The sequence below is a fragment of the Phoxinus phoxinus genome, assembly GCF_949152265.1.
Source record: "Phoxinus phoxinus genome assembly, chromosome: 17".
NCBI classification, from domain to species: Eukaryota; Metazoa; Chordata; class Actinopteri; order Cypriniformes; family Leuciscidae; genus Phoxinus; species Phoxinus phoxinus.
In genome coordinates, this window is record NC_136892.1 from 23,577,962 (window position 1) to 23,590,852 (window position 12,891).

Below are 12,891 nucleotides of genomic sequence, written 5' to 3' on the forward strand. Positions count from 1 at the left end.
GGGGATCTCACCGAAAGGGGCCATTTCCCCTTTACAACTGGGCTATCCTTACAAAAAATAAGTATACTTAAAGTTTATTTGATTAAGTAATACTTTAGTAAATGTCAAGTATATTTTTAAGCATACTTTATGCAGTAAGTATACTTATATCAATGAACTAGAAGTATACTTGTAAGTGTACTGTTTCAATACTACTTTTTAGTGTATAAAAGTGAACTAATACGTATACTGATAGTTAACTAATCAAATATTTTTGGTTTATGAAAGTACACTTTGAAGTATACTATCAGTGTACTAGTTTAGTAGTTTTATGCTGCAAGCATAGGTAGGCTACTTGTAAGTTTTCTTACAAACATAATTTGGCAGGTGGTCGAAATTCGGCACAACAACTGTTTGGATTCAGAAGGAGGATCAAACGTAGATAGTAGATCGAGTCCATCAACATCCCCAAAGCTTCAGTCGTTAACCCGTCCTGAGCAAACCTTCCTTCGTTAAACCTAAGCAATCTTCTGTCACTTGTGCTTCTTCTCTGCTTCTTCTTCACCTGTGTTTTGATCTGGAGATTCTGTACTGTTTCAGAAAATGCGTAATAGCGCCCCCGGCCCCTATATAACAGTGAAAACGAAAATTCAGTCAATGGCGGGGGAAAAGTAAAGTAGATTTGAAGTAAATTCCTATGCACACTATGGACTAGAGACACAAATTAAGAATTGGGAACATATCTGTTTTCTTTATAAATCAATATTTTCATAAGACCTATATGTAAAATATGTGTGAAAAAGTAATTAATAGTTAATAATAATTAATATTAACTCAATCAAAAGAGTAAACACAACTATACTTAGAATACTTAATCATACTTTTAGGTATAGCTCGATCAAAACATTGAGCTACAGTATAGGCCAAATACTTAGACTTTTCTGTCAGTATAAGTCAAGTACTTTACGTGCAATTTTAAATGCTTCTTTTCAGAGAAGTACATACAAAGTAGACTGAAAGTAGCCTATATACTTTCTTATTTTTAGTTTAAAAGAAGTGCATAAACTTATTTTTAAGGGTCTGGCAATCCCTACAACCCTCTGAAGATTCAATCGGTCGCTCATTGTCCTTTAAATGAGCTTTTTTGTCTCAGTACTTCATGACGCTATAGTTTTTCACATAGCCAGGCTTGCGTATTTCGTGTGAACTCGTTCTTGGTGAGGTCAAGGAGCTTTTGACAATAATGCTGATTAGAACAGCCGGACGAAACTATAGCACTTTTATTAAATAACAGGGTTCTGATTAGCTAATGAGGCTTCTAAGAGGTAAAAGGGGGCCGACGTTTCTGCGAAGGGCTAATGCAGTACAGCACCACTCGTGCTTGGTAACATTTGGCTCATTATAGGGAATTAAAAACAGGCACAGCTGTGGTCAGCTTGTCTTATTTTCATTTCACACACAGCGAGATGGCTTGGTTATTATAAGCCCACATTTGTTCATGTTTTTTAGGTGGGTAATATATTCCATAATAATTGTCGTTGATGCTGATGGTCCCTTTTTATGGTTTAGGTTTAGTCTTGGTCATATTACACTGTAAATCATATGCACTGCATATCGTATGCAAGTGTCACGCTCAAGGCTGTTGTTGACAGTAATATCAGATAATGTGGACCGCTGACTTCAATGATGAGAATTACCTCAGAGGCTTGAGATTTATGTATTTTAGTTCTATTTTTCCACTTCATATCAGTAAACTAAAGAACGAGAATGAAAAGTGAGCAGAGGTGTGATAAAAATTGATGCTTAAACCCCCCCCCCCCCCCCACACACACACACACCCCCCTTATGTTTTTGGAGGTTGACATAAACAATCTATGAATTCCCATAGGCTTCCAGATATGTTCTGTGTAGGACTTGTTGTTCACACATTTAAAAGTGCAACGCACTCTAATTTACTGTGAAATGTGAAAATCACAAGTAGCTTGACTGGTCAAGGGCACGCTGTTCAGAGAGTGTGTGTTGTAGGCAGGCGAGATGCATGGATAATGCATCGTACAAAGGTTTTCGAAAGCCACAGAATGTAAAAGAAAAAAGCATAGGGCTGCCATGTTTCATCTGTCACTTTGATCAAGACTAGTAGGCCCTTTAAATGACTGGCATGTTGTAGAAACTGATTCTAACTGACAAGACAATAAAGCGCATAACGTGAAGAGAGGTGTGTGTGTTTTTACTTGTGCCAGCTGGTTATTGAGATTATTTATTTGATGGAAAACAACACTAAAGCTTAACTTAACCAGTCAGGTATAGCAGGATGTGTCGCGGGAGACACTTATCAGACGACAGATTACATTCGGGAAGCTATAGTCATATCCTGCAGGACAAACAGATTGTTCATTTAGCTTAACAAAGTAGCTCAGCTGGGTACAGGCTTGTAAACACCCTTCAAGCTTATTAAGAATGCGGACACATCAACAAACACAATTTCACATCAAGCTGGCCATACACACTTTCCAGCATTATGACCCTTAGACAATATGACTCTTTTTAAATGTGGCGGCCAGAAACTGTAGCTCTAGCGAAGCAAATTAAGAATAAATTAAAATTGTATGATTCAAATTTTTAATTTGAAAAATCTTTGGTGTGTGTCCCTTGGTGTCATTATGTTAGCAATCTTAATGTAAACAAAAGAATTATAGAGATTGACTACTAAATCACCTGAATTTTAAATACCATTTGATGTCACTTTAAGCCACAGATTAAATTTGTATTATTGCTTTGCATTTAAAAACAGCACATTTTCCACAAAGTGCTTTAGCCTACATAAGAAACATCTAAACAACAGAAGCATATGGAGATCTATCATGTCTATAAACTTTGGATTTAAGGGTTACACTTTTTGACGCTCCCCCAGTTTCACAGATCAGGTTTAATAGACTATAATGCATGTGTGAGCTGCTTTAACTGAAAGCAACTTGAACTCACATATCTTAAAATATGCCAGTGTAATTGTTTTGTCTCAAGATGCACACCAGTAATGCTTTTATCTAAGCATGTTTATAAAAGCTACTTAAATGTCCTAAATTGAACTAAGGCTCAGTACTGACTTAATCTAAGCCCTGTTTGTGAAACCAGGCCTATAATTGACGTTGTACCTACATTTCAACTAACTCTCAGTAAGTTAGTTGAGTATTACAAGTATTAGGGTTAATAGAATAAGAGGTTATGGTTAATAGTAAGTTGACATGTACTTGCAAAGTTATACTAAGTTATGTCTGTTGGGGGACCATCAAATTAAAGAGTTAGCAAATATTCAGTAGACAGTCTACTACTCTATAATAATAATTTATAACTGGTATAGTTGACATATGTGCAACGGTTCCTTATAGGCAACAGAATGTCTAAAGAGGACCATCAAAAGAAAGTGTTACTGATTTAAGTCTACAAAACCTTAATGCATTGAAAATGAGTCAATGTGTATCAATTCTATTTTGATAATTAATATTAATGTGAATGTAATGTAATGTTTAATAAAAATGAGCTTTAGAATTAATAATAATATACACTACCTTTTAAAAACTTGGGGACAGTCACTTTTATTTTGAAGAAGAAATTGATGCTGTTATTCAGCAAGGATGCATTACATTGATCAAACGTGTCAAAAGATTTCTGTTCAAATTAAAGCTGTTGTTTTGAAATATATTCATCAAAGAATCCTGAAAGAAATGTATCAGTTTCCACAAAAATGTTAGGGAGCACAACTGATTTCAATGTTTTGATATTGGGATATTTACCGGTATATATTTTAACATCCAAACATTGACACACTTTACATTTAAACGATTAGAAGACACTTATATATTCAACGTTACCCTGCAGTGAGAATGACAAAGCTGAGTCTGCAAATCCAGAACTGGTGGCCTAAAACTCATAATTAAAATCCAAGTTTCCTTTTGTGTAGATCCCCTATGGGAATCCATATCAGTATGAGAAGCTCCCTCTAAGTAGCTCAGATAAATACTATTATCATTGCAAAAGGGGCTGAGTCACATTCTCCATGCTAGTTAGAGATGAAGATACACTCTGTAATTTTCAAATTAATCCAGGCGGCTGACGACCGAGCTGCTTTCGGATGATGCTGAATTTAAACTAAACTACATTCATCGTGGCCGTCCTTCGGGAGTCCACTAAAATTCCTGCATGCAAATGCATGAACCTTCCACAAGGTCAACAACACGAGAGCTATTCAGCCATTGTGGGCTGTGAATGATACTGAAATATGAATTTCAGTATACAGATGCAAAGTAGACAAAAGTTTGAAGAAAGATACGCAGTCACTGAGAGTGCAGCAAGTTTACTTTTCTCCGGAGGAGCCTGCTTGTCAGCGCTGATGCCACGCTCTGCTTGTTATTGTCAGCAGAAAGTGGCATCGGTTTGGCATTAAGAGACTGGCTGGGAGTGGCACCTGGCGCTTCCTGGGAGGTAGATGAAAGGATAATAAGGGCCAGCCGCGAAGGTGATGTACCTGCGAGAAATTGTTGCTTGTTGTGATGCATTTAATAGCTCATAAAAACACCTACAGATTCACTTGCACACACAATCATGTGTTAATTAACATCTGACTCTGACTCCTGAGATTTAAAAAAATAAGGCAAATTCACCTGCCTGTAAGCTTTCCCATCAAATGACAAAAAAAAAAAAAAAAAAAATGGGAACGCTCCTTATGTAATTATGTTAAATACTTGCAAATCTGAGCTTTCACAATCTTCACACTCCACATGCAGATATACAGTTGCAATAACATTTTAATGAATTCTTCAATATATGCATTAATTTAATTAACCCTAGTAGGTACATAGTTAATTAATACTACTCAGTACTTATTAGAGTAAGTATGTAACTACATCCCCTTAAAATAAAGTGTAACCCATGTTTACGATGTATATTTAATACAGGCATGAAAATACATCCTTATTTTTTTGAATTTTTGTTAGCAGATTGTGTTGTGACTTAACTGATGATCAGATCAAAAAGTATTATTTATAGAAACGTATAGTAAATCCAAAGGTTCACATGTTCTTTTTGTTTGCAACTGTAGAAAAGCAATGCATAATATTTACCTTTGGAAAGAGTCATGTGTATTGTATTTTCGCTTTGTCACTCAATCAGCCTCCTTTTTGTCTCCTTGTCTGCTTGTCAGTCACACCTGAATCTGTCCTTCACAAAGCCCCCGTTCTATCTCCACCTCCCCATCTCCTCTGCTTGCTTGCTCCTGTGGGTTGGCTAATGGAAAGCATGTTGGTTGTGGTTAAATCTCCGTAGGTGGCAGGATTATGGGATGCAGCGAACGGCTCAGCTGCCACCTCACAATACCGACATGCAAACCTGCTCTGCTATTCAATACAAGATGAAATTTAGATAGCCGTGTGCCAGTTTCATTTCCTGGTGGGCTCTTGCTGCGTCTGATGCTGGACGTCCTTGCAACTTTTACACATTCTATCCACCTCCCGTCCCGTTTGAGCACGTAATCTGTGAGCTCCTGGAGAGAATCCTCCAGACACAATTTGCACAAATCTAACAAATCTTTTTGATATCTAGATGTGTTATGTTTTCACTGGAGCACTCCTTAGTGTATTTTGAGTATGTAATAATTGACTCTTGCCTACAGCCCGAGACGCTGGGATAGGCTCCAGCACCCGCGACCAAGTGCTTTGGAAAATGGATGGAGGAAATTATTGATGACAAATAAATGTATTGCTCTGAAAATGAATGCACACCCAAGTAACTAACAAAATGCAACATTGACATTGATGCATATAAATATTGACAAAATGAAATTGTGAACTGATAAATTTACTTTAAACAGGTCTATGATTTACCAGATCCATTTGGATGAACTGGACTTTAGGGTGCATAGGATTTTGAAGGAGACAATTTTAAAGAGTTTTTTATTAGTCAGATGTTAGTGTTGCTTGTGCAATACAATGTGAAATGAAAAATCTCTGTATATCACTTGAGTGTTTAAAGTCTGCATTAAACAAGTCGCAATATTGTTGTAATTCTAATTGTTGTACGTGATTTTGATGGAATGCTATAAAGAAAATGACCCTAATTCGTGAAAGATTTAGTGCGGAACTCTGTAACAGCCCTAAAGTCTCTGTGTAAAATACAAAGTGGCCATTACGCCACAGGTTTTTGTTCAGTCAATGGACCCTTTTCACATTTCCGGGTTTCTCAAAAGCGGAAGTCATCATAGTTGGGTAAACTTCTAAAGTGGTGAATGAGAGACTACGTTAAATATTTGTGTGTTCCCATTTGCTCATATAGCAAAAAAAATTAGTGTTTTCACAACTTTCGAAGAGAGGAAAAAAAACAGAGAAAGATTGATAATGGCAGTCAAGAGACAAAGATATACATTTTACCATCATTCCCCAGACCTTGTATTAGAAACACTCTCGCGTTAGATATTTTTGTGTAATTTGATGCTAAAGTAGGCTAATATAATACACAGTAGCCTATATAATAGCTATACTATAATATAGTAGCCTAGCCTATAAGCTACATATTGAAGTATAGTGTTATACATGTAGCCTACATAAAAAAAATAATAAAAAATGTATGTTGATGATAGAAATTGATGTTGATGATAGAAAAGTGTCCATCGGATAGCTTTTGAAGCATTTTTTTACTTGTCAATCATTTTGCGATTTTAAGCGGGCATTCCATTTATGGGAAGCCGGAAGTCGATAACGTGCCTAATGAACTTGGAGTGTGTGGATGGTGCAAAATATTCTTGTCAACAACGGCGTAAAGCGTAAACGGAATATATGATGACAGAGGAATATAAAGAGAACAATAAAGTGAACATCAGTAAAGTTTTTTAATCGATGGAGGGAGCTGAAATTCAAAACGCTTGAAAACAGATTCCGAGCTTGCGCGGCTTCTAACGGTAACGTTACCTGACAGGTAAGTTAAGCTAATAGCTAAATATGTTGATTGTTCTCCCTCCCTGGCTAACGTTAGGTCAAAGCGGAGAGGTTGTAGAAAGCGAGTTTAATTTGGTCAGTAGTCTGGTGGAAGTTCAAGCTAGAACGGTATGCGTACACAGCACATTTTAAGTTGTGCTAATGTTGTAAGTTAGGCTATGTGTCACGTGCGTGATAAATAACAAGGATAGCCTATTGTTTAACAACGCTTCAATAGGCTTCTCAGTTGTGGGCTGGTAAAGCTGATTTTGTCACTCAGGTGTTGAAATTTCTGCGACCTCAAAAAAAAGACTTAGGTAAAGTTGGTTTTATATTCGCATATTCGCACATTCGCGGACTTCCGCGTTCAATAACTCGTGAACTAAACGTTGTTGCTACACAAAACACCTATCACATATAACTACACATATAACACCAGAAGCTACAACCTATTTTTCCTCAAAACGATCTTTCCTTCGCAGTGGACAAAATACATTGATCTCTATGCGCAGGCTTCTAAGAAGGGACCATCTGCAAAGTGCAAACCTGAAGGAAAGCTCGTTTTGAGGAAGAATAAAATATTGAAACAATGTTATTTGTGAAGGAACAATATTCAGCTCACGAGATATTGAATATCTCGGTGAATATCTGAATATAAAACCAAATTTACCCAAAGTTCAGACTGGATCATGACCTTCAGTACCACATACGTGGACAGCGCCACGAACATAGTCAAGTTTTCAAAAAAAAGTTGCCAAACATAGTTTTAGGTTTGATATTTGATGCGTATTCATTCACCTAGACTGCTTTAGTTTACTTTTGTGTATTCTACATACAGTACGCAAATATTTTTATGTAAAACTTACAGTAATTCACCAAATGGATTTTTTCATGTTCCAAAGGTTGTAGTACTTTCCTAGTGACCAGATTGACTTACTACAGGTCAAATTGTGACAACAACTCCCTTACTGTACGTACAATTGACAAATAAGTTTAAGAAAAAATTACTGTGATTCGCTGTAAGTATTTTTTCGTGTTTCAAAGGTTGTAGTACTTTCCTAGTGACCAGACTGACTTACTACAGGTCAAATTGTGACAATACCACCCTTACTGTACGTACAATTGACAAATATGTTTATGAAAAAATTACTGTAATTCGTTGTAAGTATTTTTTCGTGTTTCAAAGGTTGTAATACTTTCCTAGTGACCAGACTGACTTACTACAGGTGACATTTTGACAATACCACCTTACTGTACGTACAATTGTGAAATATGTTTATGAAAAATTACTGTAATTCACCTAAAGTATTTTTTCGTGTTCCTAAGGGCGTAGTGCTTTCCTAATGACCTGACTGACTTACTACAGGTGAAATTTTGCCAATAACTCCCTTACTGTACATACAGTACACAAACACTCAGGCTAACCATAAGCTACATTAGCATTAAGCTAATTTAGCTTGCTAATCTGGTTAACATGCTTTTGTGTTCTCATTCTTACATTGAAGCCTCTCCTCGGCAGTATAGTAAGACAGTGTCAACTGAGTGGCACAAGCTGCTAAACCACGTATCACGAGCCCCGAACCATTCCGGTCGTGGGTTCGAATCCTGTGTGGCACATGCCCAGACCGCAAGAGGTACTGTGGCCTTAAGTGGTGGAAAAGTTGCTTCTTTTCCAGATATGGTGTCTATATGTGAAGGAACTCAATAAATACCAACATGCAGCAAATGTATATAAACAATTATAATTTTGAGTTGCTTCTCACTTGAAGTATGGACCTTATGCACAAAAACAGTGGCGCAATGAGATGAGAGTCAGGCATCTGACCCAGAGATAGTGGGTTCAAGCCCGTGTGGAACGACTTTATAAAATTGTGTGTAATGTTGTGTCATATCGATTCCTTTATTATTTAACATTGTACTAATCTTTCTTCCTCTTGGGTTAGAAATAAGTTTGTCTTGTTCATTATGTGTTCATTCTCATCTGAACTTCTGTTCATTTTGAGTTAATTTTCACCTGTACTTCTGAACCAGCTGTTTTTTCATGTATGTTCAATTTCTGCTGTTTTTACTCTTCCTGCTCTTGCTGCTGCTTCAGGGGCTTGGCCCCGTATCGCTGCTTGCAGCTATATTTCCACTTGTTCCTTAACCTGTAACCAAGAATACTAACACACACAGACACAGTTTCTTCAAGATTGGATTTGGCCAGGCTTTAACAATAAACAGGAGAGTATTCTCAAAACATCAAGATAACATGTTCTTTCTCTCACACTTTAAATCAACTGTAAAGTAAAGACTTTAACTAAGAAATGGTCTCTCAACTATAGACTTCAATGACCCCTGCTGAGACCATTGCTATCAGGGTACCCTAGAAAAGCAGATGGATGTAGTAACACCTGTTAAAGAAGTCCATATTTAATCTCTGGAAACCGGGCTAAATGAGCAAGCACTGTTACTGCATTCCTGGCATGGGCCAGACCCTTCAGTCACACCTCAGATATCAAATACAGACATTTAAAGGATACATTAAATAACATTTTCGATAATCACACTGGTAATTTCTATAACAAAGTAAAATCTCATAAGCCTAGAGAAGTCATTCAACTCATTTGATATTTAGAAGGAAAAATATTGATTAATACCTTGATTAAAATCACTCATTAGAATCCAGAATCCACTTCTTCGGGACTTCATAACAAAAACTAAACTTGAATCATTACAATAAGGGTGTTGCTTATTTATAATGTTAAAAAAAAATGCTTAAGCTAAAATCTTTACCGTTATTTTAATCAATGAAATAAATGTGTTGTACAAGGAACAGCAGTTCTAATACTTACTTTTATCTAAAACATTTATCAAAATTAATTGAGTAGAGTGATCACTAGGAACATACTATAACCTTTGGAACATGGAACGAGCTGAAATTACAGTATTTTTTTCATAAAAATATGTATGTACTGTACTTACAGTAAGGTCGATATTGGCAATATTTAAACCGTAGTAAGTCAGTCTAATCACTAGGAAAGTACTACAACCTTTGGAATATAAAAAAAAACATTATAGGTGAATTACAGTTTATTACATAAACATATGTAATAAACATGTAATAATGTGTATTACATAAACATATTTGATGATTGTACAGTAAGGGTGGTATTGTCAAAATTTCACCTGTAGTAAGTCAGTCTGGTCACTAGGAAAGTACTACAACCTTTGGAACATGAAAAAATACTTACAGTGAATTACAGTAATTTTTTCATAAACTTATTTGTCAATTGTACGTACAGTAAGGGTGGTATTGTCACAATTTGACCTGTAGTAAGTCAGTCTGGTCACTAGGAAAGTACTACAACATTTGAAACACGAAAAAATACTTACAGTGAATTACAGTAATTTTTTCATAAACTTATTTGTCAATTGTACGTACAGTAAGGGTGGTATTGTCACAATTTGACCTGTAGTAAGTCAGTCTGGTCACTAGGAAAGTACTACAACCTTTGAAACACGAAAAAATACTTACAGTGAATTACAGTAATTTTTTCATAAACTTATTTGTCAAGTGTACATACAGTAAGGGTGGTATTGTCAAAATGTCACCTGTAGTAAGTCAGTCGGGTCACTAGGAAAGTACTACAACCTTTGAAACACGAAAAAATACTTACAGTGAATTACAGTAATTCTTTCATAAACATATTTGATAATTGTACGTACAGTAAGCGAGGTATTGTCACAATTTCACCTGTAGTAAGTCAGTCCTTTCACTAGAAAAGTACTACAACCTTTGGAATATTAAAATAAAATCACTATAGGTGAATTACAGTTTATTTCACAAACATATGCAATAAAAATATGTAATAATATATGTAATAATATGTTTATTACATAAACATATTTGATAATTGTACAGTAAGGGAGGTATTGTCAAAATTTCACCTGTAGTAAGTCAGTCTGGTCCGTAGGAAAGCACTACATCCTTTTGAACACGAAAAAAAACTTACTGTGAATTACTGTAATTTTTTTAAAAACATATTTGTCAACTGTACGTACAGTAAGGGAGTTTTTGTAAAAAATCTCACCTGTAGTAAGTCAGACTGGTTACTGGGAACATGCTACAACCTTCGGATAGTAAAAAATCCCTTTGGTGAATTAATGTAATTTTATTCTAAAAAGTACTTATGTAAATTATGTACAGTGAGGCAGGTTTCCTAAATACATTCATTATAATGCACTTTTTATTGTTGCTAAAGTACAATCAATAGCATTAGAACACATAATGTGAGAGATATTTGCTGGTACATCTGTAGTTTGCAAAAATGTAGTTGTCTGTTTGCACACAATGAAAAAAAAGACAACTTTTTAGACGGTCCCTATCTTGTTCACCGCACTACATTGGACATTCAGTGAACATTCGCAAGTTTGTATGCCATTAAAACAATACTTGCCCATTTTGATCGATTGTGGAAAATGTTGTAGTTCACCATCCTTGTCCTAAAGATCATGTAGCTGCTTTTATTTTGCAAAAATATGCTTTATTGCATATGTTATTGAGACACTTTTTAAGCAAAAAAGTGTGAATGTGCGAATATAAAACCAACTTTACCTAAGTAAAAAAAAGTTGTATTTATATGATCATTCAACTAAGAGAAATTTCATAACCATTTATGGAAAATAGAGTCCCGTCTACCGTGGTATAGGCTCACTACTCTGTTTACACTAAATGAGATAGAATAACAGCTATTCAGTCTTCCATTACAATAGTAAAGAAACTTCTTTTATTTGTGTGTTTGATGACAAGGTTGCTTCACTGCCTACTAGGAAACTGCTTAATAGCTCGGAATTATAGCTCTCCTTTCCATTATTTCAATTTCAGTGTGGACAAACATCCTTTGTAACAAGCCAAATTCATGTTTTTGTTGTCCTAAAAATTGTTCATTATATTTTTGTACCCATATTTTTTTTTTCCTTGGAAGAGACCTATTGTTATAGCTATTCAACTTCAATGTTGACTGAGCGGTGCAAGGAAGTGGAAGCTTGATTATTGCCTTTTATCTGAGGTTTGATTTTGCTTTTGTGTGTTTGGATGGTTGTTGTTAATGTAGGCACCGGCTTTGTTGACAGGAGTAACTTGTTTGGTCTCCCAGTGCTTCATGGTTAATAAGTAGCATAAGTGATGTATCATTTTCACAGAATAAACCCTGGACACAAAGTCAAGTATATGTTATCCAAATATTACATGCTAATATGCTATGCTAAACAAATAAATAATTAGAAGAACCAAGTATTCTAAAAAGCCATGTAATGGCATGTTCACGTCAGCAGAATATGGTTGTCTTTACGTTACGTACACATTCCGTACACGGTCACATCCGTACATTTTCAGCACTCACAACCGCATTCTCGAATATGAGAATCCGCTGTCTCGATAAAACAGTCCTAGCAAAATAAAGGGCCTCGGCTTGCGCTTGAAAAAGAGCCCCGTCCCCCGCCATGATGCCACGCACACTGGGTCTAAGGGTGGGCGATATTGCAAAAATGTCATATCGCTATTTTTTTTTCAGGAAAATCACGATTCACAATTTTATCACGATTCTTTTTCATGTTGGTTTTACTCTTTTGCAAGTGAATGAGCATTACAGCCAAACTAATGTCCCTATTTTAAAAACAAGTTTACTTGCCTTACAAGGTAACAAAATATAGGCTAGGTTAAAAAGAGTGGCAGACATTGAGGCCATTATTTTCTTTTTTTTATTAAAAGATAAGAGCAAAGATACACATTACATACAAAACATATAATATACAAATGAAATAAACAGTGGACACAGTTCATTTTGCAAGTGAAAGTGGACACTACTATTTTGCAAGTGACTGAGCATTACAACCAAACTAATGTCCCTATTTTAAAAACAAAGCCGTACAAGGTAACAAAATAAAAAATAATTGGTGACATTGAGGT

The 12,891-nt window shown here is 35.7% G+C and overlaps 1 long non-coding RNA gene across 1 annotated transcript in view; it reads left to right on the forward strand.

The window, feature by feature from the left end:
* Window positions 1-6,757: 6,757 nt before the first annotated feature.
* Window positions 6,758-12,891, forward strand: part of LOC306984874 — a 44,550-nt gene continuing 38,416 nt past the window's right edge. The window contains exon 1 of the long non-coding RNA XR_013794678.1: window positions 6,758-6,942. This is a non-coding gene — a long non-coding RNA (uncharacterized lncRNA). The remainder of the gene's footprint in view (window positions 6,943-12,891) is intronic.